We start from the raw sequence: 27521 nt of genomic DNA on the forward strand, positions 1-27521 counted from the left end.
TTAAGCAATCCTCATTTCATTAAATAAACAGCAATAACATGGCTGCACAGCTGTGACAAGTCATACAGGCCTGAGAGAGAACACAACACCACCCCCCCCCTCACCATGGACACACAAGGGATCACATACGCTGCCACTGACCTTGGCCCGCTAAAGTTGAACGTTCTCTAGGACTCCCGACTAGTTTCGCACACTCTCAGGCTGCCACATCAAAACGTTTCAGGCTGAAGGCTTTCGGACGCACCTCAGATTCAAAAATGTATAATTAGGTCTCAGATAAGAGGAGTCAAAATATCTGACAGCAGCACCACGAAACTGATAGCGGCGGAATACCAGAAGCATCATGGAGGGGCACAAATAGCTGAGGCTGGTATTCAGACAGCAATTAAGGGGGGTGCGGGGAATGGTTTACAGGAAGTCACCGTTTAGGAAAAAGCAAAGATGATTCACGTCACCTAGAACTTGGATCATCATGAACGTATTACGATAACAAAAGGGAGTAATTCCAGTGCAGGACCAGCCCAGCTTATGCCATCATTAAATACAGTGGTTAGCGCTCTTGCCTTGCAGGGCTGGATCCCAAGCTTGAATCCCAGCCAGGGCGCTATCTGCAGAGTTTGTATGTTCTCCCTGTGTCTGCGTGGGTTTCCCCCAGGCACTCTTAATTCCTCCCACATCCCAAAAACATACAGATAAGTTAATTGGCTTCCCTCTAAAATTGCCCTAAACTACAATACATACACTACACAATAGAGACATATGACTTTGGTAGGGATTAGATTGTGAGCCCCTCTGTGGGACAGTTAGGGTGACAGACAATATACTCTGTACAGAGCAGCGGTAATATGTCGGCGCTATCAGTGTTCTCCCCAGGCTTTTTTAGCCGGGTGCTCCACCCGGCTAGTTTTGGTGACCACCCGGCTGTCATCGGCTCATCTTCTCCTCTGCTGTATGCAGAGACGCGCTGGCCCTGCATTCTGTTATCACGCCCCACCCGAGTACCTTTTTATGCCACCCGGCTAGAAAAAAAAAATTCTGGAAAGAATACTGGCTATACACATACTAAATAATAATGATTGGTTTCCAACAACTATGTACACAGATATATATATTTTATTACCAAAATTAATATGTATGAAAGCTGGGGAAACAAACTCATGCTAAATTTTCACCTGAAAAAATTGCTTTGATCATTTTGGGTGAACTAAGTTGAGTACGGTTGTCATTGAATACGGCGACCTCTCCTCCATTCACATTACAGTGCTACAATGAGGCATCTTAACGGTCTATAGAAAAGGGCCTGCTCACCAGAGAGCCGAAAAGCTTGTATGTGGGCTGATCAGGAAGGGGGAAAAACATCACTTGAAGCAATCGGGCAACTATACGCAGCCGTACATTCGCTCAAGATGGGAGAACAAACATGGTCTAGCACCCAGGTTCTCGACGTGTGGTTCGAGTACTCCAGGGGGTCCTTCTGATGGATCCAGGGGGTACTCTGGCTTGAGATAGTTGATAAAGCAAATTTAGAGTTTTCAAACATGAAAAATCTAAACGTTTTGAACCAGAATACCATTTATTGCCAAACTTAGAAGAAAAGGAGTAATCTTTCGGCTACGAAGCCTTTGTCAGACTGATTCCTGTATACTGACAACATCTAGAACAGTTTATATTCTCTGGACACACCTTTGAAAATGTTGCTGTTAATTTTGCATGTTACTTGCTTAAAATTTGCAAACTGCCAACAAAAACTCTTGGAATTCTATTCTCTGGACATTGAAAAGGAGATACATTGTACTGCAATACAGGTCATTGGATGCCTATTTACAACATCAAGAGAGTCCCACAAGGATGCTAGCTAATTTATGGTAATTCATAATGTAATGGCAACATGAAAAATCAATTACTATTTTAGCTATTTAAATGCCATGGTAATACCAATAAAATGCAGAGAAAGACCAACCTAGCAAACCTAGCTTGGGTCTTAAGCCCAATCTGCACGATACGATTCTTTGTGCGATTCGATTACGATTCTATTTATGAACCGATTAAATCCGACATATCCAGATTTACAATGGCAAATCGAATCCCGATCGGACATGTCGGATTTAACCAGATTGTAAATAGAATCGTAATTGAATCGCACAAAGAATCGTATCGTGTAGATGGGGCTTTAAAAAAAAAAGTGGTCTGCTGCTACTTGGCAATAAAAGTCATATCAGATCGTACCAAGATTTTTTTTTTAGCCATTTAAAAGCAATGCACACACCAAGCTTAATAAACCTACGACAGTCTATACTACTGCAGACATTTTGACAAAGCTACACTCTGGTAACTCCCTGACGTTTCAGCAACCTTTCCTAGGATTTGGTATGACCCAGAAGGTCTGCAAAGGTCTACCACTTAACAGGAAAATCTGGGCAAGCTATGTAGTAACATTTAGGTTCTCAGATGAGCTCCAAATCAAGAGAACCCCGTAAATCAGGTTTAATGAATACACCCAGAACGAAGAGAAGTAGCTAAGCTCACATGGCCGTCAAGGCTCCAGTCACTCACTGTCAGGTGCGTGCATTAGGGGCCACCAAGCCCATCGATTGCTTTGCTCAATGAGTACATCAAGATCACAAGATTTTTGAGCAATTATTACAATGTTATGGGTCCCTGGAGGACAATTTACAATTCATGGATCTCAATGTTCTGATGGAAATTACTGAAACAGTATAGATTAATCGGCATGTTGGATAAATCCTTTTGCAGCACAAGACTGACTTTTTGTTAAATCGGTCTCCTTCGCAATGCATTAATTTTTGCATTCCCGAAAGTAAAAACAAAACTGTAAACGTGGGTTTCACCCCATGCTTCGTAGCTTCGTATAACTCACACAGAGCTCGGTACTAGATTATGCTAATACAGCTTAGAAGTAGTAAAAACAACTAAAGCTAAATACAGTAAAAAAAACAAAAAAACATTTTAAATGAATACCGTCCAACAAATTTTTAAGGTAAAAATCCACGTTTTTTTTTCCAGTTTCTTACCGTGGGTTTCACGTGTCTACTCGAATACCAGCCATTGCAAAATGTTCTTTACAGAATAATGTTCATGGGGAGTGTCAGCTTCTGGTAATCACCTGATCAGTCAAAGTATGAAGCAAAGGCTCCGGTGGTGTGCAGTTATTAATATGTGACATCTTTCGCAGTCATGTCACCAGTTGTCCCTTGGAGGAGCTAATAAAATCCTACCATAGTCATACTCTGGTGTCCCAACCCCAATTTCGTTGGTTTGTTTTTTTGATGGGGAGGGCGGTGAAGAGCACAACTAGTTTACCACTATACTTTTTGAATTTAAGCCATTTATGTAGGAGGATGAAAATGTGAATACATTAAAAAAAATTGATACTTTCTGGGGATTTCATGGTGCACATCATGCATCTGATCGAGTAAGGGATCGATTTTGAGATCAGTACTGCACAAAATCGATCCCTTTCTCGATCAAATGCAGAATGGACATGATGAAAATTGTCGAACAAAAGGAAATTTCCTATTGATCTGATGAGGTGTTATCAGCCTCAGACATTCACAACTAGCTGAAAAATTTGAAAAGAGAAATTATTTTACCACCAATTATTAAACGTATAATACAGCATTGTGGAACTCCATCACGCAAAAAATAAAAGCGGTAACATTCTACTTAACAAGGAAAACCACCTCAACTACAAATTACGTAATCGATAATGAAAACATTCCCAAATATATTCAGGAAAGTTTACAGCGATTACTAGTGCTTTAGTCATTCAAGATATTTAAAGCCTGGAGGGAGATGTTCCAGGATGTACCGCTCACTTCCTGCCTATAAACCATGATTGGACACCTGAGATGGCCTACTCTTCATGTGAAACAGCCATTAACCGCATTAAAAAAAAAATAAAAAGCTACCTTTTTGAATCTCATTTATGATTTGGCAATATAATTAAAAGCCCGAGAAGTCTATTTTTGACTTTCCAGCCGACCTAAACTGTGTTACTATGGAAAAAAACCTTAATGCATTAGCTGGTGCATCTAATAACGTAACCCAATGGTACAGAACAACTTCTCTGCGGGAACCCATTTTAGGCTCCCCGTGGAGTCAATCCATATACTTGACACAAAAGATACGTGACACAAAGAAAGTAAGGCTAGTCTAAAAAGTTGAGGGGAGGGGGGTTAGTGAACTGCTACAAACATAATGGCATCAGAGATATTTCTTCTACTGTCATAGATTTACAAAGTTGTATTTCTACTTACAAATTCAAAGTCAGAACAGCAGTGCTACTCAAACCTAGTGCAATTTTTTACTTTTCTGGTTTCATGGGCATTGTACAACACTCCGGTTAGTAGGAGAGATATCTGAAACTTCCCAGCCAGATAAACATCTGCAAGGAGTTTGTATGTTCGCCCCGTGTCTGTGTGGGTTTCCTCCGGGCACTCAGATTTCCTCCCACATCCAGAAAACATACAGATAAATTAATTGGCTTCCCCCTAAATTGGCCCTAGATTATGATATATACACACTACAGGATACATAAACATTTGACAATGGTAGGGATTAGATTGTGAGCCCCTCTGAGGGACAGTTAGTGACAAGACTATATACAGCGCTGCGTAATATGTTGGTGCTATATAAATAAAGGTTCTTTCAGTTTAAGACACCAATCTATAAATCCGGCAAGGCCCTTTTAAACCTTAAAACTACTATTAAATACAAAAATAAAAAAAACTTTCTGTAACGATAATCCTATTGAAGAGCAATTGTTGCTTTCAATATTGAGCCGGTGCATAAAAATGTTCTCTATGAAATGTTCCAAAGTCCTCAAATAATACACCACATGCTGAGAGAGGGTAATGCCAGCACAATACTTCTTCACCAGGGCCTTAAAATCTTTTTTTCATTAAGAGGGCCACCTATTACAAGAGATCTTCTCCACTGTTCCTCTACTTAAAAAGCCATTTGCTGAAGCAATAACAAACTGACTTTGCACATTAGTAAGGATTAGCCAGAATAAATACTACATTGGCACCATGTCGAGGCCCTGCTAGACTAGCGACAAACAAATTTGCACTGCACTTAAAAAAATAAAAATAAGGGGGGGGGGGGTGTCAAGTGCAGATCTGTACTCGACCACTTAGCCTGGGAGGGGACCAAATAGGAAAGAATTTTAATTTAAAACACCACAGATGTATAGAATATTGAGGAAACATGAAGGTTGTGTGGAGCTTTTATTCAAGGGAAGGTTAAAAATAGTTCTGTTCAAAAATATTCCCACACTCAATGTCGTGAAGGGAAACGGGAAGGGAGGAGGGGGGGGGGGGGAAGGGGGAAGCAAAATGATTTCAAGAGGCAATAAGGATATATAGGCATCATAACATTTCAGATATGGTTATCTGCACTGTCCATAGCAGCAGCGGCTTTGAGCAGCATTTCAGTGATCAGGGTAAGTGCATTTTAATACAGCTTGCAAGCAACCGGCCCTCTTTTCCCAGTAAGAGAGCAAATGAAATGGGGGGGAGCACGCACTTAACGACGAGGATTTATATTTTCAGGAGATGATCAACGTAGGCTTTGCAGAAGCTTTTAGATTCTGAAAAACCCCATTACGTTTATAGTTTATATTTTTTTTTTTCAACGTAAAACCCTAAATAAAAATAAAAAGTCAAAATAGCAAGCTAGCAACTTACAGCTTAAATGATAATCTATAGATTAAAACAAAAAAAAATGCCAACAGCTAAAACTACCTCAGGAAAGAGGTCTAAACAGAAAACAACAAAAAAAAAAAAACTTTAAAAAGGAAATGTGTGACACAAACACAGAATTTTGGAAGGAGAAAGAAAGGAAATTTCAAACATTTTTCACCCCACATCAAACAAAGTGCCACCTTCTTGACTTCCTTACTGACTTATCAGCAAAGAAAGGCTGAAGTTACACAGCTAAGTGCAGGTTTTGAAAAGGAAAGACTACACTGTTCTATTAGTTTTTGTCTTCATTCTGAAGTTTGAACATTCTGATAGTTTTTGATTGTCTGTGGGTTTCTTTTTTGGGAGGGAGGTTTGTAAATGGTAGTCATTGACTATAAACCAGCATCTTTACTTTAGTTTCAGGGTCTGGGGGGGGGGGATCAAGGTGGTAGAGAAAAATATATATAAAATAACTCCTGAATATGTACAGCATAGTAAGGAATGCCCTCAAACAGGACAAGTTCTAGATCCTAGGTAACAAATGCTAATAAGAAAGCAAATACAGTTGGTGTCAGTGTTTTGTGTAGCAGTTTTCACTGGTAGCAGTTTACCCAAATTGGGTGAACTGTCTGTTTAAAGAGTTGAATGACCCAAACAACAAAAGAACACAAACAAAAACCATAGAAACATACCATAATCTGACTATTTCTGAAACCAATGTTAACCCTACAACTCCAGTTACATTGTTCTAAAGGCCAATTATCCACCTAAAACACAAACGTTCCCAACCGGAAAAAAAAAAAAAAAAAATCATGTGCATGTGTACAGTCCCAGCAAAAGGCTTTCCCCACCCATCGTGCCTGCTACTTACTTTACGATGACATTTATGGAATAGTCACTGAGACGTGAGCTCATCCAGTCTCAAAGCGTCTTTTGCTTCACAGACTTGTCGCAAACCAATTTGCAGATCTGTGGGCAATCCCCCACCTACCGACTTTTGGGAAAGGGCTATCTCAGCATCAGATCTGTAACTCTAGACCACCCCAAAGCAAGATCAGCTCCAGGACCCTAAACAAAAACAGCTAAATTGCAGTGTCTCTTTACCGACAGGTATTAAAGGATTAATACCAACTGAGCCTGGACTGCCACAGTCCAAATTTAACAAAAAACAGCACAAACCTAACACGTGTACAGTGTACACACACACACACACACACACACACACACACACACGAGAAAAAGGAATACTCGTATACCAAGAAATAAAGGGATACAACAAAACAAAAAATACTGAAATACTAAAATGTTCCACCTTGTTCAGTTGTTGAGAATTACCATGCAAACACTTGAAGCTTTTCTGCGATTTATATACTACCTTCTCCACTCAAGTACCCTGCCACAGCTCACAACAATCAAGCACTGAATACTAAAACTAAACAAGTACTTGATTTAAAAGGGGGAAAAAAAAAATTCAGACGTTGAAAGATTTCAAATTGCGCCCATTTTTTACCAGAATAAAAAAAATATTATTTTACCATAATAAGATAGATAAACAAGAAGTGTTTTGGAAATAATAAACATATATACAAATTTTTCAATCAGAAAAAAAAAAGTGTAAAGGCAAAAATAAAAAAAATAAAAAATAGAAAAAAAAGATTTGTTACAGAGCTATTACATGAGCCATTCCCTGTGCTCTATAGAACCTGTTTTGGCAAGCTGACCTTTACACAAACGTTACACCACTAGGGAGAAATATTGTTTAAAGTCCACAGTGTCCCCCTCATCCCCACCCCCACCCCTTGCAAGGAAAGTACTTATCAGGAGAGGTACCTGTTGGTGCAACACCAGTGAGGGAGCTTCCAAGAAAGGCAAGAGACAAATGCACAGAGCTGGGAAGCACTTGTATGACAGGAAGCAGAGTAATTAGATAGATGTGGAACCCAGACAAGACCAAGGCAAGTAGCTCCCCCCTTCCTCGAGAGGGAAACCAGAAGCACAAATCCTTTACTGCAGGGCTAGACAAATCCCAGGTAGCCAATCTGAGCAGAAAATAAGCTGGGAATAAACTTTCTGAAGCTTACCTAAGAGCGCAGATACGTTCAGCCTTCCCAGCTGTGTTATAACATATGCAGGTTCGTGAGATAGGTGGAGTGGATGTGGTAATGTAGTGAGAGAGTTCATTACATAGGTGCCAAACACCTCTCCCAGCACTGAACTGTCAGAGAGGGTTAAATTCCATTGCTGCAGAATACTGTACATACATCTACGTTGGGTTTATAGGGCAGCACGTTGGCGAAGTGGATATCACACTCCCTGTGCAGCACTGGGTTTCCTGGTTCAATTCTAATGCTGAATACACACGGTGCGTTCCCGCCCTCGATTTCCTGCTCGATTCCCGTCTATTTGTTTATTTCCAACATGTCCGATTTGCATTTCGATGGATCGTTAGGTCGATTCACATGCAAAATATGCCAAATCGACCTAACGATCCATCGAAATGCAAATCGGACATGTTGGAAATAAACGAACCGACGGGAATCGAGCGGGAAATCGAGTGCGCGAACGCACCGTGTGTATCCAACATAAGCCAGGGCACTATCCGCAAGGAGTTTGTATGTTCCCCTTGTCTCTGTGTGGGTTTCCTCACGGCACTCTGGTTTCCTCCCATATCCCAAAAACATGCAGAAAGGTTAACTGGATTCCCCCTAAATTGACCCTAGACTATGATGGATATAGGACCAAAGTAGGGATTAGATTGTGAGCCCCTGAGGGACAGTTAAGTGACATGACTGTATACTCTGTAAAGCACTGCTGAAGAGGTCAGTGCTAAATAAAAATAATAATCTGCTTATTACTATTAACTTAAATCTCACCAACTATGACTATTATATATTTGTGTTGCAAGATATTTTTTTCTTGCGCAATATCACAGAATAGGTTGGCATGATACAAATAAAAACTAGTAATTCCATTGTCTTCCACGGTACTTAAAACAGAGTTACACACGTAAGTGGGTAATAAAAATGCACACATATTTCATAGAAGAGGACAGACACATTTATTAAAAAAAAAAAAAAAAACTTTGGAACAACGTGCAGCAAACACAAGAAAAACAAAAATTGACAGGGAAAGCCCTCCTATACATGGGTCAATAACAGCCCAATTCAGAAGGCAATCAGTCCACTTGATCAGACAAAGTTCTGATTGAGAATCAAACCGTTAAACACTTGATGGAAGCGCACTATGCACCCATCAATGCCCCACTGCAACTCCCTCGCCTGAGCAGGTGTTTCCCAGCATGCCCAGTTACCCATTCAATACTATAAAAAAAAAAAAAAAAAAATATCTTGACCAGTCATATGTGGCAACAGATTAATCAAAAATAAATTGAAGGAAAAATTAATAAGTATGTCCAGCATTCCTATTTTTAAGAACTTACAATTTTCAAAGTTCAGTAAGAATTTAAAAAGTTACAAAATATCTACAGTTAAGTAGAGACTGAAGAGATACAAAGTGGCCATAACAACTACTGTATATACCAACCACACAAAAAGACAGACAAAACGGTAAAAAAAAAAAAAAAATTAAACAAAAACAGTGGGAAACACAGAAGGTAAGTAACAAACTGCTGGCTGTTAACAGATGTGTTGGAACACAGGGCGCACAATGTACACACACGTATCACACTGAACACACATAGGCATCCAAGAAACACTGTACAGTGGTGGCTCCAACTATCCAGATTGGACGTGAGAGCTTCCAAGGCAGATCCACCATCTCTATCAGGAGTACAGTAGAAAGAATTTCTTTAACTCCTTCCACAGAGTCCATGCGCGACACACACACTGCAACATACGCTGGCACGTAAAGGGTGTGTCGGATCATATGTAATAGCAGAAGTGACAACAGGCAGTCAAGCCAGGGGTTAATAATTTATACATAAGCAGGAAAACTAAGCAGCTTAGGATAGATTACCCGTACGGGAGCGACAAAGCGCACATATGCAAATCAACGCTGATTTTACTGGTTTCAGCATAGTGTGCATCATCCAAGGCAAAGACTGTGCAATATGAATACGTGTGTACATATATACAGCATACACCTCTCGCAGGAAAGGGGATTCAACACAGCAGAGGGATTGCAAGTAATATAAAGAAGTCTTAAAAGAACAAAAATTGCCTTGACTATAGCAAAGTGGCTAAAAGAGAGAAGGAAAAAAAATAGAAATATTGTTGGGAATGTTTCTCTGATAGAAATAATAGACAGGCTGTTGTCTCCAGAGCAATAACCAATGTGAAAATGTTGATTGACAGGAAATGCCTCGACAAAACTCAATGAGCCACTACAAAAAATGACATCAAGCAAGTTACCAAGGATCTTTCGCTAACCCAAAAGCAAGGCTCTTCTCATGCAAATGCCCCCATTCCCACAATCTGAATCATCACAAAAAAAACAAACATAAAAATAATAAAAAGGTCTACAGAAAAGAAATCTTGGACTTTGCTACCAAGAAAATGCCTAAACGACTCGGACATGACTTGGCGCTAAGCTAGTTATAATTAAAAGAGACCAGAGATACAGAAGTAAATACTGGACCTTTTGACAGTCTGAATACGATACGACGTGAAGATAATCCAATATCAAAAATATGTATAAAAGCAAGTTACTCAACATTTCATCATAGCTACTCTGGAAAGAGCTCAAAAACGACTAACTCCCAAGCAAAGGCATAGGACGATAAACAGAGACAAACTTACAAATTCTCACAATCTAGTAGCAAGGAGGGCAAAACTCAGATGTCCTAATTTTTTGACACCTCGAAGTCTTTGTTGGTAGAATGTAGAGTGCTATAGAGTGGTTCCATAGACAAATAAGGGGAGGAGTTAAAAGTAGGTTTGGGAGTACCAACAGCTGTGGATCTTTCTAGTACATGAATGTTGGGCATGGACAGGGTGATCTATGTCTACTGTAGGAAGTTTAATTTTGTTGCCTCCAGCTTTCAACCATCACCCATTATATTATGGTGCTGCACAAAGTATTACCACTTTACAAATAATAAAAACAGTAATAACAGCAGCAAAAAAATAGTTCTTTGATAATTCAGGAGTTCCCTGAAAAATAAAAATGTCGAACACAAAGACTAATGCTTGGGGAAGGGGAAAAATAAAATTCTCTTTGGCCTTTAGAAGCACTTTGACAATTCCAACACGTAGGGGAAAAGAAGGAAGAGGAAAGAGAAGAGGAGTAAGACTTTAGTAGTCCTGTTTGCTCAATAAACCAAGACTGATTCTTAATCAGGCTGTGACCGATACACCTCTGCACAGCTGCCTCAGAAAAAAACAGCACCTCCGCCAGCAAATTCGACTCCCAAAAGAGTTTTTGATTTGCTAGTACCAGCCTCGAGGTACAGGAAACTCATCAATAACACACTGTGATTGCGGCCCATTTCCCAGTCGTGTACACACATTCAGACCCAAGCCCCTTGCATGCTGTAAAACGCAACGACAGAATGGTCCAACAGGGGCCTATTCCCCTCCCTCGGAATGCCAGCGTGAGGCAGTTCAAGATTAATATGTTTGTCTGGAGACTAAAAAGCATGACATCCGGAAGATCAGACCAAAAATTCTACCCTATAGCGAGAGAGACAGAAATATGTTTCTATTTAGGGTGGCTTCTGTCCTTTGTACTTGACCAGTTTCCCCGGAAATTCAAGCAGGCTGGCTCTGCTGACCTGGGAGTGACAGAGCAGCCTGGTAATAGTCACAGAAGCTGCCTTCTGGAGCATGGACGGTCATGGTAACAAAAAAGAAGGGAGATCTGAGGCATTTGAAGATGCCATGACACGAAGCAGGTGCTGAAACGCTTTGCACCATCCAGATTTAAAAAGCAGGTGCAGCAACGGAAATAAAAAAAAAAAAAAAACACACTCGTAGTAAAAGCTTTGACATTCTCCGGGGGGGAAATAAAGATAAAAAGCATAAACAAAGGCAGGGAAAAAAAATAAAAAACGCAAGATGTAACGCAGAAAGCTACAGCCTGCTCATTGCAATGGCCTAAGACAGCATTTTGGAAAACACTAAGCCAAATTCAATATCTGACAGGTTTTCTGAGCAGTAATTATATTTAATCTTCGTGTAAAAAAAAAATAAAAAAAAATCAATACCACCGAAATTTGCACTAGGTTCTATCATGCTAGATAAAACAAACTAACAAAAAAAAAAAGAAGAAAAATTTCAGCAGCCAAGAACTTTTGCATTGTCGTCGATTGACATGACGCCTAAAAATAAATTAAAAAAAATAAATAAACACTTTTTGATGGCTTAAATAGTGCATACACTTGGTTGAACGTAAAACGTCAAAGGGATAAACTCAATAAGCTTAACGCAAACTTCTGTGTCTTTTTAGACATGCAAAATTGTTTAATAAAGACGTGTAAAAGGTAATAATTAAGCATTAGTTCCTGAATCTTAGCCAAATGTCAACCTGACATAAAGGGTAAGGGGAGCCTTGCAATTGGCTACAGTAGCCTGCATACCGACAGAGGTGAACTATTAAAAACAACCAGCAGGTGGGAGGAAAGATGGGGTTCCAAAAAAAAGTAGGGAAAAAAAAAAAAATCTAATTCTGAACCACATGCACAGAATTACCATAGAACTCCCTCCTACCCCACCTAAAGAGTTTTAAGTGACAAAACATAATATACAACGTGGAAATGAATGGCAGCTTTCAAAGTGTAAAACCAAACATATGATTTCATGAGGTCTTGCTGCAGTTCAGAGAAAATTATGCCGATCTTCAGACTATGAGGTAATCAAGAAATACATGAGGCTTATTCAGGGACACAGGATGAGGAGCAAAGCACGAGCAACCAATCGCTACACAGCTTTTACTGGGCTGGATTCAGTAAGGTAAATTCTGATTGGCAGCTGTACGTTAACTGCTTTGTACCTTGCATAGTTACCAGAACAACGTGTGGCATGAAGACCAAGAGGGATTCACCCTATTATTTAGCAAAACCGCAGTCTGGGGGTAGAATACAATCCATTGAGGACCTTCATGGAGTTTGACTGTCAGTGTAGGTTTTTCTACCATTACCCAAAATCATGCTGATTGGTTAATTCAGATCCGAGAAAAAAAAAAAAAAAAAAAGAAGATCTACAGAGAGTATGCCTCATGGAAGAATTAGATAGGTAGCTCTTTTAGAGTCAGAGAAATGAGAATAGCTCTAAGTACTCTATGTAGGTCAGGACCAAGTGTATAAAAACAATAGCACATAGGTATACCAAGTGCCCTTTTTACGACCATATCTTAGGTGGCATGGTTGTGCCCCTTTTACGACCATATCTTAGGTGGCATGGACGTGCCCCTTTTACAACCATATCTTAGGTGGCATGGACGTGCCCCTTTTACGACCAGTGTCTTAGTGACGACCCCCCCATTTTCCTAAACCAATGTACAAAAACAATATAGATGCACAAATCTTATGCAGCCCTCCAGATGCAAGTTTGCATCTACAGGGAAGTTGAGCTTCTATACACCCAACTTTAAAACTACCACTAATTGATAAGCAGCACAGCTATTAACCTCGATGGCAGGTGAACAGCCTCAAACAATATTTAAAAAAAAAAAGTATCAAAGGAAAAACAATTGAGATAAAAGTCAAGTGGTGACAACTGCAAAACACTTCTATGTGAGAAGCTTGTAGTAAATAAGTCAATTACTGTGAGTCATTTGCTTTTTCTATCTTCCACTGTAGCATACCTTGGCATCTCAAAGCAACGCAAAATTACAGATAAAAATATCTGACTGCAACAAGCAGATTCATTTAAGTCGGGGGAATGACAAAAAAAAAGGGGGGGGGGGCTAAACAGCAGAGGAGACCAGCATAATTCTCAGAAAATGAATCGGGTCATTTGTACAATGGCACATTGTTGGTAGGTTCCCTGCCTACTCAGGTTACATTAAGGATTGCCAGTCTCCCAATGGCAAGCACAGAGCTGGGAGAAGTGTGTACATTGTTTATGGGATGTCATTATTCTGCTTTTCCCGTAATTATCCAGGCAGCCCGGCATAAAACAAAACAAACTCTCAACTTCTCATTTGTCTCTGTTTGGAAAGAAGCCCTAGACTTGGAAAGGAGGAGACTACATTATGGGAGAACGTGGGCATGCCACACATACAGCTTGTGCCTTATATGCAAATATACTGTACTGAGAAGACAATTACAGAAATAGGCATAAACGCACAAGAAAAGACACACATGCTCCATAGAACACAAGCAATAGCAAGAGAACAGCAATTGGAGAAACAAACAAACAAAACAAAATAATAATAATTTGGAGAAAGCTGCCATTTTCAAAAGAAGCCCCTTGACTACACGCCTCCTGGGAAGGAATATATGGCATATATTTTTAATATCCGATATAGATTTTAAGTGGTGCCCTTAAAGCCTCTGTTGCATTAAATTTTCAAAAAATGTTATCTCAAAAAGGCTTGCCACTGGTTTCTTACATTCCTCGACAAAGAGCCCCACTAAAGACCTCTATTTATTTGGGCAGCACGGTGGCGTAGTGGTTAGCTCTCTCGCCTTGCAGCGCTGGGTCCCTGGTTCGAATCCCAGCCAGGGCACTATCTGCAAAGAGTTTGTATGTTCTACCCGTGTCTGTAAGGGTTTCCTCCGGGCATTCCGGTTTCCTCCCACATTCCAAAAACATACGGATAAATTAATTGGCTCCCCCTAAAAAAAAAAAAAAAAAAAAAAAAAAAAAAAAAAATTTGGCCCTAGACTACAGTACTTACACTACATAATATAGACATATGGCAATGGTAGGGATTAGATTGTGAGCTCCTTTGAGGGACAGTTAGTGACAAGAGATAGATAGATAGATAGATACACACACACACACACACACACACACACACACACACACACACACACACACACACACACACACACACACACACTGTACAGCGCTGCGTAATATGTCAGCGCTATATAAATACTAAAAAAATAATAATAATTTGTCCAACTTCATAAAATATTGGACACTGCGAGCCCTCCATGATAGCACGGTTATATAAAGTATACTGAAAATGGCGTGCACATGCAAATTAGCTCAAAAAAGGAAAACAAATTCCATCATAAAAACAAAAAAATAAAGTAAAAAAACACAACAAAATAAAAGCTGTCATCTGCCTTTACAGGTCTGAGTCAAGGAAGCCCTGCTTAACCTGGGAATGTCTAGGAGTCAGTAAAAGAATGTGAAGCCATTAAAAACCAATGAAGCCAACAGAACAAAAACAACTCAAATCAACTAATAAAAATACCAAGGTCATAAATTTGAAAACCGAGGAACAGAAAAAAAATTGTGCTCTGGCATTGATATCTTGGGGGGGGGGGGTGCTGATAGGGAATGTCAATAGGAGATCTTAGCATAGGGTCTATCAAGAGCGACAGTTGACGTCACCCAAGGTTTAGAACGTAAAGGGTTAACGTGAGATCGGTCAGGAGGAAGCTAAGATGGCTATCAGATCTGTCCTTTTCCAACTGCTAAGCAAACTTTGGCTATTGGACAGGAAAAAAAAAAAGAGAAGAAGAAGTAGGAAAGAAAAACTGCCCACTAGCTACTACATTTCAAAGAAGAATTGGAAACACCCAGAGAGTCCCAGGAACAGTGTATCAGATCATTGTTAAAATTACAGCAATAAAAGTCTGACTGTGAGAGGACTTGCAGGGCTGGATGGCGCGGGGGGGGGGGGGGGGGGGGGGGGGGGGGGGGGGCAGATCCGTATCTTATAACTTGTTCCTGCACTCTTTGGGAGGCAGGAACAGCTCTTTGAAGTTAAATCATTAATAAAACTCAGCCAGCCAAACCCTTTAAAGAGGCTTTTTTATTACGAAAATAGTTCAAGTTATAACCTGAAATAATTGGTTCCTCTCCTGCTCACCTGGGCTAATATCCTGGGTTTCACAAAAAGTGATGGATTCATGCAAGTTTCGCTTACTCACTCCAACTACAGTCCACCCCATCCCCAACAAACATCACCACCACCACCTTTTCTGCCCTTTTTGCACAAATGATCTGTTCCCAGTATTTTCACATATAGGCAGGTCAGTTTTGAGCAACCACTATATCTCCAGCTGTGGAGACAACACAAAGCCAGCATGCCTTGCCAGCAACACAGTCAGTCACAAATCTGATAGGCTATGCTGAAACTCGGTAGTCCACAATAACTGGCCAACACAACTACAAGATGAAAGACTTGCAAAGGTTTATGTAGATTAGAACAGAGCTGTGAACAAAAAGGAACCAACCCACAACATCGACCCTCTAAAACACAAGAAGCTAATTGGTTGCTAAGAGAGACCTCAGCCTAGGCACATTATACCGCTTTGTAATGTCTACGTTGCATTGCAGGTCGACTAGCTCTCCTGCAGTCTTTGGGAATGCTGATTGGTGTTGGAGCCTGCTTACTCAAATTTAAAAAGGTTCCCAAAGATAGAGAGATACAACCTTGTGTCACCAAAACAAATCAATGGGCTACCAAACCACCTTGCATCTCATGTCTACCCCTTCGCCTTAGAGTGTAGGCTTTCTTTCTCCCTACCCTCATGCTTAATGTACGTTTGGCATGATGGTTGGCGTCATTTCGACAGTGCTGCAGAAAACGTTGGCACTTTATAAATCAATGATAATAATAGCTCAGATAAACGAAATGTAAGTGCCAAGACATGAATCACATCAACACAAAAACCAGCTGCTATCTTCAAAACAAACTTCATAAATGTACAAGAAAAAAATAAAAAAAAAGGGGGGGGCCTAAACTGCAGCAGATGAAACATTCAGTCTTGGCACAATCCTCATCAAGTGACAAAAGTTTAGTCTGTTATTCGAAAAACTTGCCCTCCTGGCATCCATTAATCTAATTCTGGACAATTTTATAAAGAGAACAAGGCCGTGCCCCTTTATATGACAGAACTATCCACCCCATGTTAAAATTCTCCTCAGTACCCATAAATTCATTTGGACTCAGAAAACAAACTATGGGCAAAGTTTTAATACCTCTCAAATTCTCGACTTCCAGTAATAAAACAGATAGTGCGTAAGACAGACTATAGATCGGGTAGCAGGAAATATCACTTTTGGCAAGGAGAGTCGAAATGAAATGGCTCTGCTCAAAACCTTTTGCTTAACTGGAGAACGAAGGAGAAAGGAAAAAAAAAACAAAAAGAAAAAAAAATATGTCACGGCCCAGGCCAGCAGAGTGAGGTCTGAGTTATTTTGTGCGTCTGCAGTCTGCACCCATTGATTTTTAATATATTGTAATGAAATACAAATGCTGGAACTCGTGTCTAAAATGCACACTACAAATGCTATTTGTTATGATCGAGGGTTGAGGTGGAGAGTGGAAATCAGATAAAAAATTCAATGTTAACACACAAAAAAAAAAAAAAAAAAAACTGCGAAGGCAGGAGTTAAAAATCCTTATGATCGACTGCGATATCTAAATAACTATATCAATATGCAAAAGACAGATGCAAACATCTTACAAAACGGTCAACCCCATCTACATACATGGTGTATGTTACACAAAAATAATTAAGACCGAAGTCTTGCCAATGCTGACTCATGGGTAGACAATGGTTTCTATAGATTTTTGTGTTGGTTTCTATTTTCTTTATATTTTGGGGGTGTCCACCACATGAGCTCTTTAGTAGCTTAGACACGAGAGAAGCGTCACAATGAAGGTTTCCTCAACTGCAGTGTCGTAAAAAGAATTGGCAGTCAAGGGGTTAAACACAATTTAAAAATAAATAAGTAAATCTGTAGATCGGAACTCTAAAATAAGAAGGCATTCATTGTCTGTTTTAAAAGGTCTATTAGGCCACAATGAGGCACGTTGGACAGATTTCCAGCATGTACCAGCTTAGAACAAAAACAGTAAGTGGGTTGCTATGGGTGATCACACTTTGCCTCACTAAGCAAGAGAACTTGAAGACTGGCTGCTTCAAGTGCAAGGCCAAAAGCAAACTAGATTTTGCAAAGGGGCTAAGGAAAAAAAAAATAGGACTTTTCTTGAAGCCAAGCAGGCTACATGCAATGGTAGGTAGAAGGTCACATTTCATGAGGTCTCTCCACAGCACAAAATAGATTAAGCTCCTTTCAAACACCCCAGTCCAGAAAGGTTTCTTGGTCAACACCACCACACAAACAGCAGCCGCCAACATTCAGCTGCTCCCATTTTACCATCCAGCATCCCCCCCCCCCCCCCCCCTCTCTTTTTCAACCCCCTTTGGGCCTCCATTCTGCAGAGAAATTCAAGGCAGGGTAAAGTTTTCTCAAATCAGCCAGTGTTAAGCAAGCTTTGATATGGTAATGGACCCCTTGAAACCGTAAGAATTCACACTTGCATTAATTCAAACAATTTGGGCAGAATGATGTGGAATGGCACCTCTCATAGTAGCAGGCAACAAAAGAGGAGGAGGGGGGATTTGAGAGAGAGGAAAGAAAAAAAAACTGAAAGCAATACCAAACAAGAGGACATTTGTTCTGCAGGAGCCTTCTTTTGTGCCCTGGGATATTTGCGTGAAAACACAGGGGCGCACACCTGAGCGTCAGCGGGGAGGGCGCTCATACTGGGTATGCCAGGCATTTCACAGCTAAGCCAGGCACACAAAATATCCATCAGCTGGGGGGGGGGGGGGGACATGCTGCTGAAGGTAACACCTCGGAGCCCCGCACTCTGTGTCCCCTGCATGCAGCTGTCCAAAAAACATTCCATATGCGGTTCCATATTCCGATCCTCTTTCACGAGCCTAAAGCCACCAGGGGTCAGGTAACATTATGAATTGCAGGAGTGCATCAGACCTTGCTAAACTGGATGCACAATGGGTCTTACATGAGCGCTGTGAGACAATCACATGTAAAAGGGGGAAAAAACTGCAGAGAAAGCCTTAAACATGAGGATGGGGGCATGAGTGTCTTTTTGTGTGTTTTTATTTTTGTATTAGTAGTCTTTAGAACCGCTCGTCTACCTTGTGCTGCAGGCCAGGCGCTAGCAAACAATGCACCTTCTAAATTTTCCTTTCTCCCAAGCACGCTGGCATCCGACTACCCCAGGCTGCATCAAAGTTTTCCAGTTTTTTCTGTCCCCGAGCCCCCACATTGCGTCTGGCTCGCTGGCAAGCCCCAGAACAAAGGATCCTGCATTCTAATTGTTGCCATTCCTACCAGCACTGGAGCCAGTTGACATCTGGCTACATTTTCATGTAACCTCTCTCCTTGTCCCAAGATACAGCAGCGGCAGCAGCCACAGCTAGCCTCCTTCCCTCCCCCCCAATCTCTGGCTAAATCACCCCCCCCCCCCCCATATCTCGAAAAGCTTTATGAAATAAAACTAGAGAAACGCACATAGCCATCCGTCTAGGAAAGCAAGGGGTGCATGCATGCAAACACAAGCCCTGCAGAACACACAAAGGCTTAATGCGTGACTGCAGACCTCTGGATTCCCATATCGAGGATTAAGCCCCCTATTTAGAGGGCAAAGGGATAATCTAGGAACCACACTGCCCTCTTAGGACATGCAAAGAGCTGTATCTTGCCTCTTGTCCACCTACTTGTCCATAAACACCTTGACTAGGGGCTCTTTAGCAGGGTACAAGTCACCCTTGGAGAGACAGGAGAGGTTCTACAGGGTGGAATACAAGAGGAATCAGGCTGGGTGACCCTGCTGGGCGACTAGGACACCGCAGTGTGGAGCGTTAGGCAGTGTGCAACGTCTTGTGTCTCCAGTGTGTGAGTTCTGGGTAAAGATCAGTGCAACCCTCTGGAGATCTTAGCAGGGGAGAGAGAGAGAGAGAGATCTCACACAGCAAACCCAGCTTTAGAAAAAAAAATCCTACTACACCAGTTGAACCTCTGCAAAGAGCTGCAGGAATAATTGAAGTTTGCCAAGCTCTGTGGATAAGCATGAGGCGCACATACACAGCCTGGCAAAGTGGAAACACAACTAGCTTCATGCACACTGAGGCTGAGAAGACAGAGAGGCTATATAGCAGCACAAGTGGGAAGCTCACTCCCTGCATCTATACAATACAGGGATTTTTCTGTTCTTACCTGCTGCCTGTTAGGCTTTTAACCAAGTAACAAAGAAATGTCTATATAGACTATATACTACTAGGAGCTGATCAGAGGGCTGGCAACCAGTAAATCAAGCTAAAGAGATCTATCTAATCTCTGTAGAGCAGAACCAGGAATCATGAGATCTGGAGGTTAGTAGATCTCACCCTGAGTTCTGGAGATTAGGTCCAGTCGTTAGGATAAAAGCAATCTGAAGGGGGAATAGATCTTTACCTCTTTATGGGATCTGGTAAGTAGTCCTAACAGCAGAATATAAATGATCTGCAGGTGAGACTAGATCTCTCTCTCTCTCCCCTTGTCTGAGATCAGGAAACCTTCAGGTGGTTGTGATCTCAAGCTTGGAATCTGGTGAATGGCATCCAGTTTTAGGAGGATCTGGGTGAGCAATACTCTTTCATGGAATTTGTTAAGTAGGATCCCATAAAAAATAATGAGAACGGGGTTCTGCAGGTAAGCGTGTTCAGGATCTGGTGAGTGAAATCTAGCAATTACAAGGATGGCACCTGCAGATCACTCCTTATCTGTCTGGCATCCAGTAAGCAATGAGCTAGCTGGGGCTTGCAGACCTCATTCTGCCTTGGAGGATCTGGTAGTGTTGGGGGATCCAAGAGGCAGGTGAGCAGATCTCAGGATCTGGGATCTGCTGGGAGAGGGGGATCTGGTAGAGTTGAGGGATCCAGGAGGCAGGCGAGCAGATCTAAGGGATCAGGTGGGAGAAGAGGATCTAGTAGAGTTGGGGTGATCCATGAGGCAGGTGAGCAGATCTCTGGGATCTGGTAGAGAAAGAGATCCAGTAATGTAGTTTGCAAGGGGCTCTCCAGACATGCACAATGCAAGGAGGTAGGAGGACCAGCCTGGAGGGGGATCCAGCTTCTTACCTGCTGCTTTGCTCCCAGCTCCCGAGGATGTGAACTGTAGCAATTCTCCCCAAGTGACAAAGAAAGAGCTGATACAATGTAGCCAATGCCACAGAACGCAGAGAATCTTCCAGCCAGGTGAGCAGATACAGCAGTAATCACACAGGGGGTCACACACAGCCGGGGATCCGGGGGAGATCGGGCGATCCCGGCATCCGGCAGATCTCGCTCTCTAAAAAGCTCCAGGTGGGATCAAGTCAACATTTTCCAGCAGTTTTATGTCTTCTCTGTACCCCCAGAAAATCACATAGAGAGAAAGCAGAGCCCTCCCTCGTCAGCGGCGCGGATCCTGGAGCAGAAGCGGCGACATTCCGGCCTGGCCGGGCTCACAGTGTCACATCGCATCGACACACACACTGCGGGCACAGCGCGATCCGGCCGCGGGAGGAGGAGGAGGGAGGGGGCGGGGCGAGAGAGGCGGCCACACCCGCGCCCCGCCCCTGTGTCTCGCGCGGCGCCCCGGCATCCCCGCGGACGTGAGAGCTGCGCGCGCCTCCCCGCTGTGCCCGAGCTGCACCCTCCGATGGGGGGCGCTGGTCTCTCTCACCCTCCCGTCACTGCTCGGCTGCGGTGATCCGGGGGGTGCTGATCTCACACCCGGGGCTGTGTGCTGCTCCTGGCATGCGAATGCGCTGATTACTGCCCACTGTGCCCAGGCTTGCTGCAGCTGCAGCCGCAGGGAGTCCGGGGGGTGGGGGTCACTGCCAGGATTCTCATGTCACTGAAGGTAGCCAAACATCTAGCGATTTAGATTCAATCGGCAAAGAAATCTACTTTATTGGGAGATCGGCTTCAGGCTTCTTTTAAGCCCCCTCTACACCATTTACTTTCAGGCGCGATCGATCGAAATCGATTAGATCAATTAAATCTGACATGTCCGATTGGGTTTCGATCAATCGTGTGATCGATTTGCATTGAAAACTAGCCAAATTCAATCACACGATCGATCATGTGGGATTTAATCGATCTAATCGGATTCTATATAATCAAATTCGATCGATCGCTCCTGGAATTGAATGAGGTAGAGGGGGCTTTAGGGTTCTTTTCCACTATGAAATTATGCGATTGCGATTGAGATACTATACTCAGTATAGTAGTGCTCAATTGCATACAAAACATGGCAGGACGACGATTGCGCTCGGGCCAAAAATCACGCAATTAGATTGCACTAATGGAAATGGCCTCTACCGTTTCCATTCGTTTTACTGTACCCTGCGTTTTGTGATCTGTTAGCAATCGGAATCAGATTGAAAGACGCAGGATAGTGGAAAAGGGCCCTGCAAATCGCAATTCTGATTAGCGATTTCGTTTTGCGTTTTTCACTGGATATTAGAACGTTTTTCCACTGGCTGTGTCCAGTTAAAAAAGCAGGTCGCAGACGTTTTGCCGATCGCTACAGCACCACTTGTAAATCGAGGTGCTCTTTTCCCACAAAGGGACGTCGCTTTTTCCCTCGCACGCAAACATTGGGCTGCACGATTCTTGCTGCGATCGCACTCGGTTTCCCGATAGATAAACAGCAGCGCAATCGCGGCTAGTGGAACTTGCTGTTTGCACATACGCCCTGTGATCATGAGCGGAAGCGCAGGCAGCAGTGGAATAGGGACCTTAGTAACACAAAAAGAATAACCAGCATGCAGGACTTTTTTTAATCCCATCAAAAATCGGAATTGCATGCAAAGTAAAAGAACCCTCGCTGTGGTTATTATTTTTTATTTATATAGCGCCAACATCTTCCGCAGCGCTGTACACAGTACAAGCAAATAATAGGGAACAAATATACATAAGAAATACAAGACACTGTACAGTCATGACATTGAATAGAAATACAAATACATACATACAGTAGTTGATGTGTAGTTGGTACATGTGCATATGTTAAAATTACAGCAGTATGAGAAACACTAGGAGGAGGTCCCTGCCCTTGTGAGCTTACAATCTAGAGGGGAGTGGGGAGGAAACAACAGGGAAGGAAACACAGGGGTTAGTGGGTGAGCCAGTGTGCCTTCAGTGCTGCCTATAGCAATTTATAGGCTTGTCTGAACAGGTGTGTTTTCAGAGTACGTTTGAAGGTTTCCAGACTTGTGGCATGACAAACCGGCTGAGGGAGAGAGTTCCAAAGGAAAGGGATAGCCCGTGAGAAGTCTTGGATGCGAGAGTGAGAGGAGGTGACTAGGCTGGAGGACAAAAGGGTCTCCTGTGAGGAATGGAGGGTCCAGGTGGGGAGGTATCTGGAGATCTGTGGTTGATTGAAAGTCGAGAAACTAGTGGCCCACACACTACAAGCAATATCCTATGCAGTTCTCCTTAACTAATCGATCTGACTGATGTTGTGCCTCCATGCTCTGAATGTAAAAAATCAATTCAGTGTTGACCGAAGGATACATAAACAGATTCCTGTGCCAATATCTCCCATCCTGCTTCATCAACTAAGCTAGTTGGTACAATATGATAACGGCCAGTTTTCATCGATTAGGTGTACTGGAACAAAAATCACGAACATTTCATTTTTAAATGTGAACAAAGCGTGAAGGTCTATACCCACCATGCGATTTTCCCTACCGGCGATTTTTTGAGTGACGAGCGGTCGTTTCCACGATCTGGTGACGTGGGTACAGCTTCGTGATCACCCGAACTAAGTTTAGCGATATGTGGCGATGCCCAGCGGCCCTGACAACTTTGCACAAAGTACCGTGATTGCTTGACTTCCCGTACCCATGGGATGATATCACGAGTAGGATGAGGAATCGCTGACCGCTAGTCATCAAGAGGATGTCACTGGACCCATCAGGTGGGGAAGTATGCAGCTTAAAATGTCTTTGCTTCCTAATGATCTGGCAGGTGTCATTTTGACAGGAACAGCTGGTGGGATACATTATCTCTATACATTATTTACACATTAGGGGCAATTCAGGTCTTATTGTTGTTGGTAGGTGGAGTGAGTGGTAATGCCCCTGTATTCATCAAAGCCAGAAAAGTTTCAAGCTGGATAAGTCGTGAAAATTGTCACCCTGACATTATTGTTATCCTCTGCCTGGATGTCAGCTCCTCATTACTAAAAGTTTTTCACTGCTTGCACAGAAACAAAAGGCAGGTGTGAGAAACACTTCAGCTGTAGCACAACCACTCCTCCTGTCCTGCCAAGAGAGGGGACAGAACTTTAATTGACCTTTTTAAAACAGAAACACACAGACAATCAATTAATAAATTAGGTTACCCAAAAAAGTTCCCATTTGGTATTCGAGTACTAATTTTTGTCATGAAGGTCACCTGAAGTGAGAGTGTTATGGAGGCTGCCATGTTTATTCCTTTTTTGGATAGAAACACACTAAGTAGAAACGCGAGCGTTGCGGAAATTGCAGAAAAAACGCACATAATGCAAGTCAATGGGCCGCATGAAAAAACGCATATGTTTGCGTTCTGCAATGTGCATTTTTAAAAACTCTGCTCTTGCTGCATATTTTTCCAAAACGCATGTAATGAAAGTCAATGGTGACACAGAGGTAGGCCCAGTGCACACCAAAACCGCTAGCAGATCGTCAAAACGCTAGCGGTTTTGGGAGCAGAGAGCAGATATTTGGCCGGGTGCACACCAAGCGGATTTTGTATGCGATCCACCACCCGCATCAGCCAGTGAAAACACTTGGCTATTGTATTTCAATGTGTGGTGCACACCGGCGGTTTGAGGTTTTTTAGCAAACCGCAAACGCGCAGCAGGAGGCGCGTTTGCGGCTTGGCAAAAACCTCAAACCGCCAGTGTGCACCATCCCATTGCAATACATTAGCCAAGCATTTTTCCAGGCGGATGCGGCCGGCGGATCGCTCCAAAAACCGCTCGGTGTGCACTGGGCCTCATTGTGTTTTAGTGCATTTTTTTATGCGTTTTGTATGCGATTTACATATGTGACATATGCGATTTATATATATGAACCGCAAACTCATTAAAACGCATGTTCGGAGCAAAGATGCATACGCACGAAAAACACACTAACGATGCAAAAACACATATGCAGCAAAACGCTACCTTTCCCACACTGCCGAATGTGTTACTACCCTTATAAGCAATATCAGTTGCCTAGCAGACAGACTTGGGGGGCATCAGTATTGTCTGAATCACACACCTGAAACAAGCATGCAGCTAATCTAGCCAGACTTCAGTCAGAAACATCTGATATGCATGCTTGTTCACGGTCTATGGCTAAACGTATTACAGGAAGAGGATCAGCAGGACAGCCAGGCAATGTGTATTGTTTAAAAGGAAATAAATATGGCAGCCACCAAATGTCTCTCACCTGGTATTCCCTTTAATTCAGATCACCTTCAAAGATGGCCATGTTTATAGCAGGACAATCTGTGTATTTATGGTAATGGTTGGACATTCCCGGCAGAATGCCAATTTACGATTGGAAATCGACTTTCCGCAGCACAAATCAAAAGTCTCCTTTTGGAAAATGTAAATCCGTTGGAATGCTGCATTACTGTAACCCGGTAATTTTAGCCCAATCACAGAACTGGGAAGCATTGGACCAATCAGAGAATACAGGATTTTTTTCTCAGAAATCGGATTGCGGCGGTAATTTTAGAGTATTCAAGACTCTGATGCTACGGAGTTTTTTCGAGTCTTGTGATTGGCTTAACATTTCTGAGTTATTCAGATTTCTGCGGTAAATCAACACATTCTCTGATTGGTCCAATACTACCGAGTATTTTTTAATTCTGCGTCCTGTTATTTGGCCTAAAAATTCTGTTTTAGGCCTAACACAAGGGCAGAGAGGCGCAGGGCGAGCCAAATGATGTCTCTCCCTGTTGCCGCTAAACTCCCCGGCTGAATTAAATACTATTCCCCCTCCGAGTTGTCGCAACTTGGACGGAAGTGTGATTCGGTGTCCGGTAGTCGCCAGAGCCCCAAATGACTCTTAAAGTGTACCCGAAGCGGGGCAATGGGACACAAGCATATTCTCTGCTGCAGGACATGCTCCTGGTCCCCCTTATGCCGTTCTCTGCCCACCCCCGCCCGAAATTGGCGACAATCAATTGTAGCTAATCTCAAGAAGTAAAGTAGGACAGGTATTCCCTGCTCAAACGCCCACTGGGGGCGTTCCTACAGGCTTTCCCCAGCCGCCATTGGGCAGCTGTCTCTCCCTGGCCGCTCCTCCTGCCGCTCCCCCGCCTCCCTGCATGCCGCTCTGTGTGTGAGTCACAGAGCAGCTCTCCTTCCAGTGTCGTGACTCCAGAGGTCACGAAACAGAAACTGAAGGACTACAGGCCACAGGAGCGGCGGAGATGGCGGCTACCTGGTCTGCCCAGCCCCCCGGATCAGGTAGCATTGTTTTTTTTTATTATTTAAAGGGAACCTGAAGCAAGTAAAATTATTTAAAATAAACACATGATGTAGCTGCAAATGAATATAACATACTTACCTCACCGTCAGTTCCTCTCAGAAGCTCACCATTTGCTTCTAAAAGGTGGCCACTAATGATACAATCTGTTTCATCCAATTTTACCAAATCTATGTAGTATAAGGGTAAACTGAATGAATGTCTTGAATGGATAATTTAGTCAGTTACCTGGTATTACATAGAAATGTTAAGATTGGATGAAAAGGATTGGATCGTTTAGTGGCCAGCTTTACACTGATCCCTTTCACTTTTGACAATATTTTGTCAGAACTGAAATATACCAGTTGCTGTCAGTTATATGTCAGCTGCTGTCAGTTACAACTGAATGTGCAAGGTAATGTCCATGTTTCCCTATGGCTCAAGTGGGTGATATTACAGTTTAACATTTTGCTGACCAGGAAGCTGTTATAGGGTAGTGGTCATTTTTAAAATGGAGAACGGAGAATTAAATTGATCACAGTGGATAAGTGGGACGCAGGAGAGGAGAAACATTTTGAGTAGTAGAGTACACAGGAGGTAAGTATGACCTGTGTATGGTTATTTTGACTTTTTATTTTCAGTTCGGGTTCTCTTTAAGTTGCTGCTATGGGGCACCTAGTTTCGGCACTGATCACCTTGCATCAAAACCACCTGCTTAGGCAAAGAGCCCATGTGTAGACAATATTACCAGCTGGCTATGTAGATGGTCTCTGCATATCGCACACTGATACATGGTAGCGAATTCCTCTCTGCAATGCGTCCAGGTCCTTCAGATTGTGCAGTACTTCCAACTGAGAAAATGATCGGATCAGGGGAAAAAAATATATAGCCTACTGGTTGCCAGCAACCAATCCTAAGCTCAAAATCGATCTCTTTCTTGATCGACAGCAGATCGGACATGCTGGAAAACATTGATTGAAATACTGGCTATCGTTCCATGTGTATGTCCTTTCGATTAGTTATCGATTGATATCCAAACGGAAATCTTATAGGAATGTGAGAAAAATTGAATACCTGGGTATACAGATCAGGCACTTATAAAGGGATGCAAGGGAAGTATTCTTAGTTCATAAACTCAGAAAAAAGTACCAGAGCTAATTGGAACTCTCTCTGCCTGCAAGGGCTGCATGCTGGAGTCACAGGAACCAGAATCCCTGAAAACCGCAAACCAGCGCTGGGTCAGGACGGATGCCACCAGCAGGCCTCTGCGCCTCGCCACTATAGAATCACCGCACAGAAGAGTACGGGGACTGTATATCACTGCTTTACATCACAATGCTGCATGTATAGGACTGCTATCGAGTGTCACTAGGGAGCAGTGCAACTATATAGCATGAGGGATACCGACCACCACACAACACTGCAGCCCCATAACGCCAG

General features: G+C 42.5%; 1 protein-coding gene across 17 annotated transcripts in view; it reads right to left on the reverse strand.

Annotated features, from left to right (window-relative positions):
- ADGRL2 (adhesion G protein-coupled receptor L2) overlaps window positions 1-21133 on the reverse strand; it is a 332423-nt gene extending 311290 nt beyond the window's left edge. For all 17 annotated transcript variants that reach the window (XM_068239162.1, XM_068239158.1, XM_068239157.1 and 14 more), the window contains exon 1: window positions 20725-21133. The gene's annotated coding sequence lies outside the window, so the exon portion shown is untranslated. The remainder of the gene's footprint in view (window positions 1-20724) is intronic.
- Window positions 21134-27521: the final 6388 nt, after the last annotated feature.

This window comes from Hyperolius riggenbachi, chromosome 6 (assembly GCF_040937935.1).
Source record: "Hyperolius riggenbachi isolate aHypRig1 chromosome 6, aHypRig1.pri, whole genome shotgun sequence".
Taxonomy (NCBI): domain Eukaryota; kingdom Metazoa; phylum Chordata; class Amphibia; order Anura; family Hyperoliidae; genus Hyperolius; species Hyperolius riggenbachi.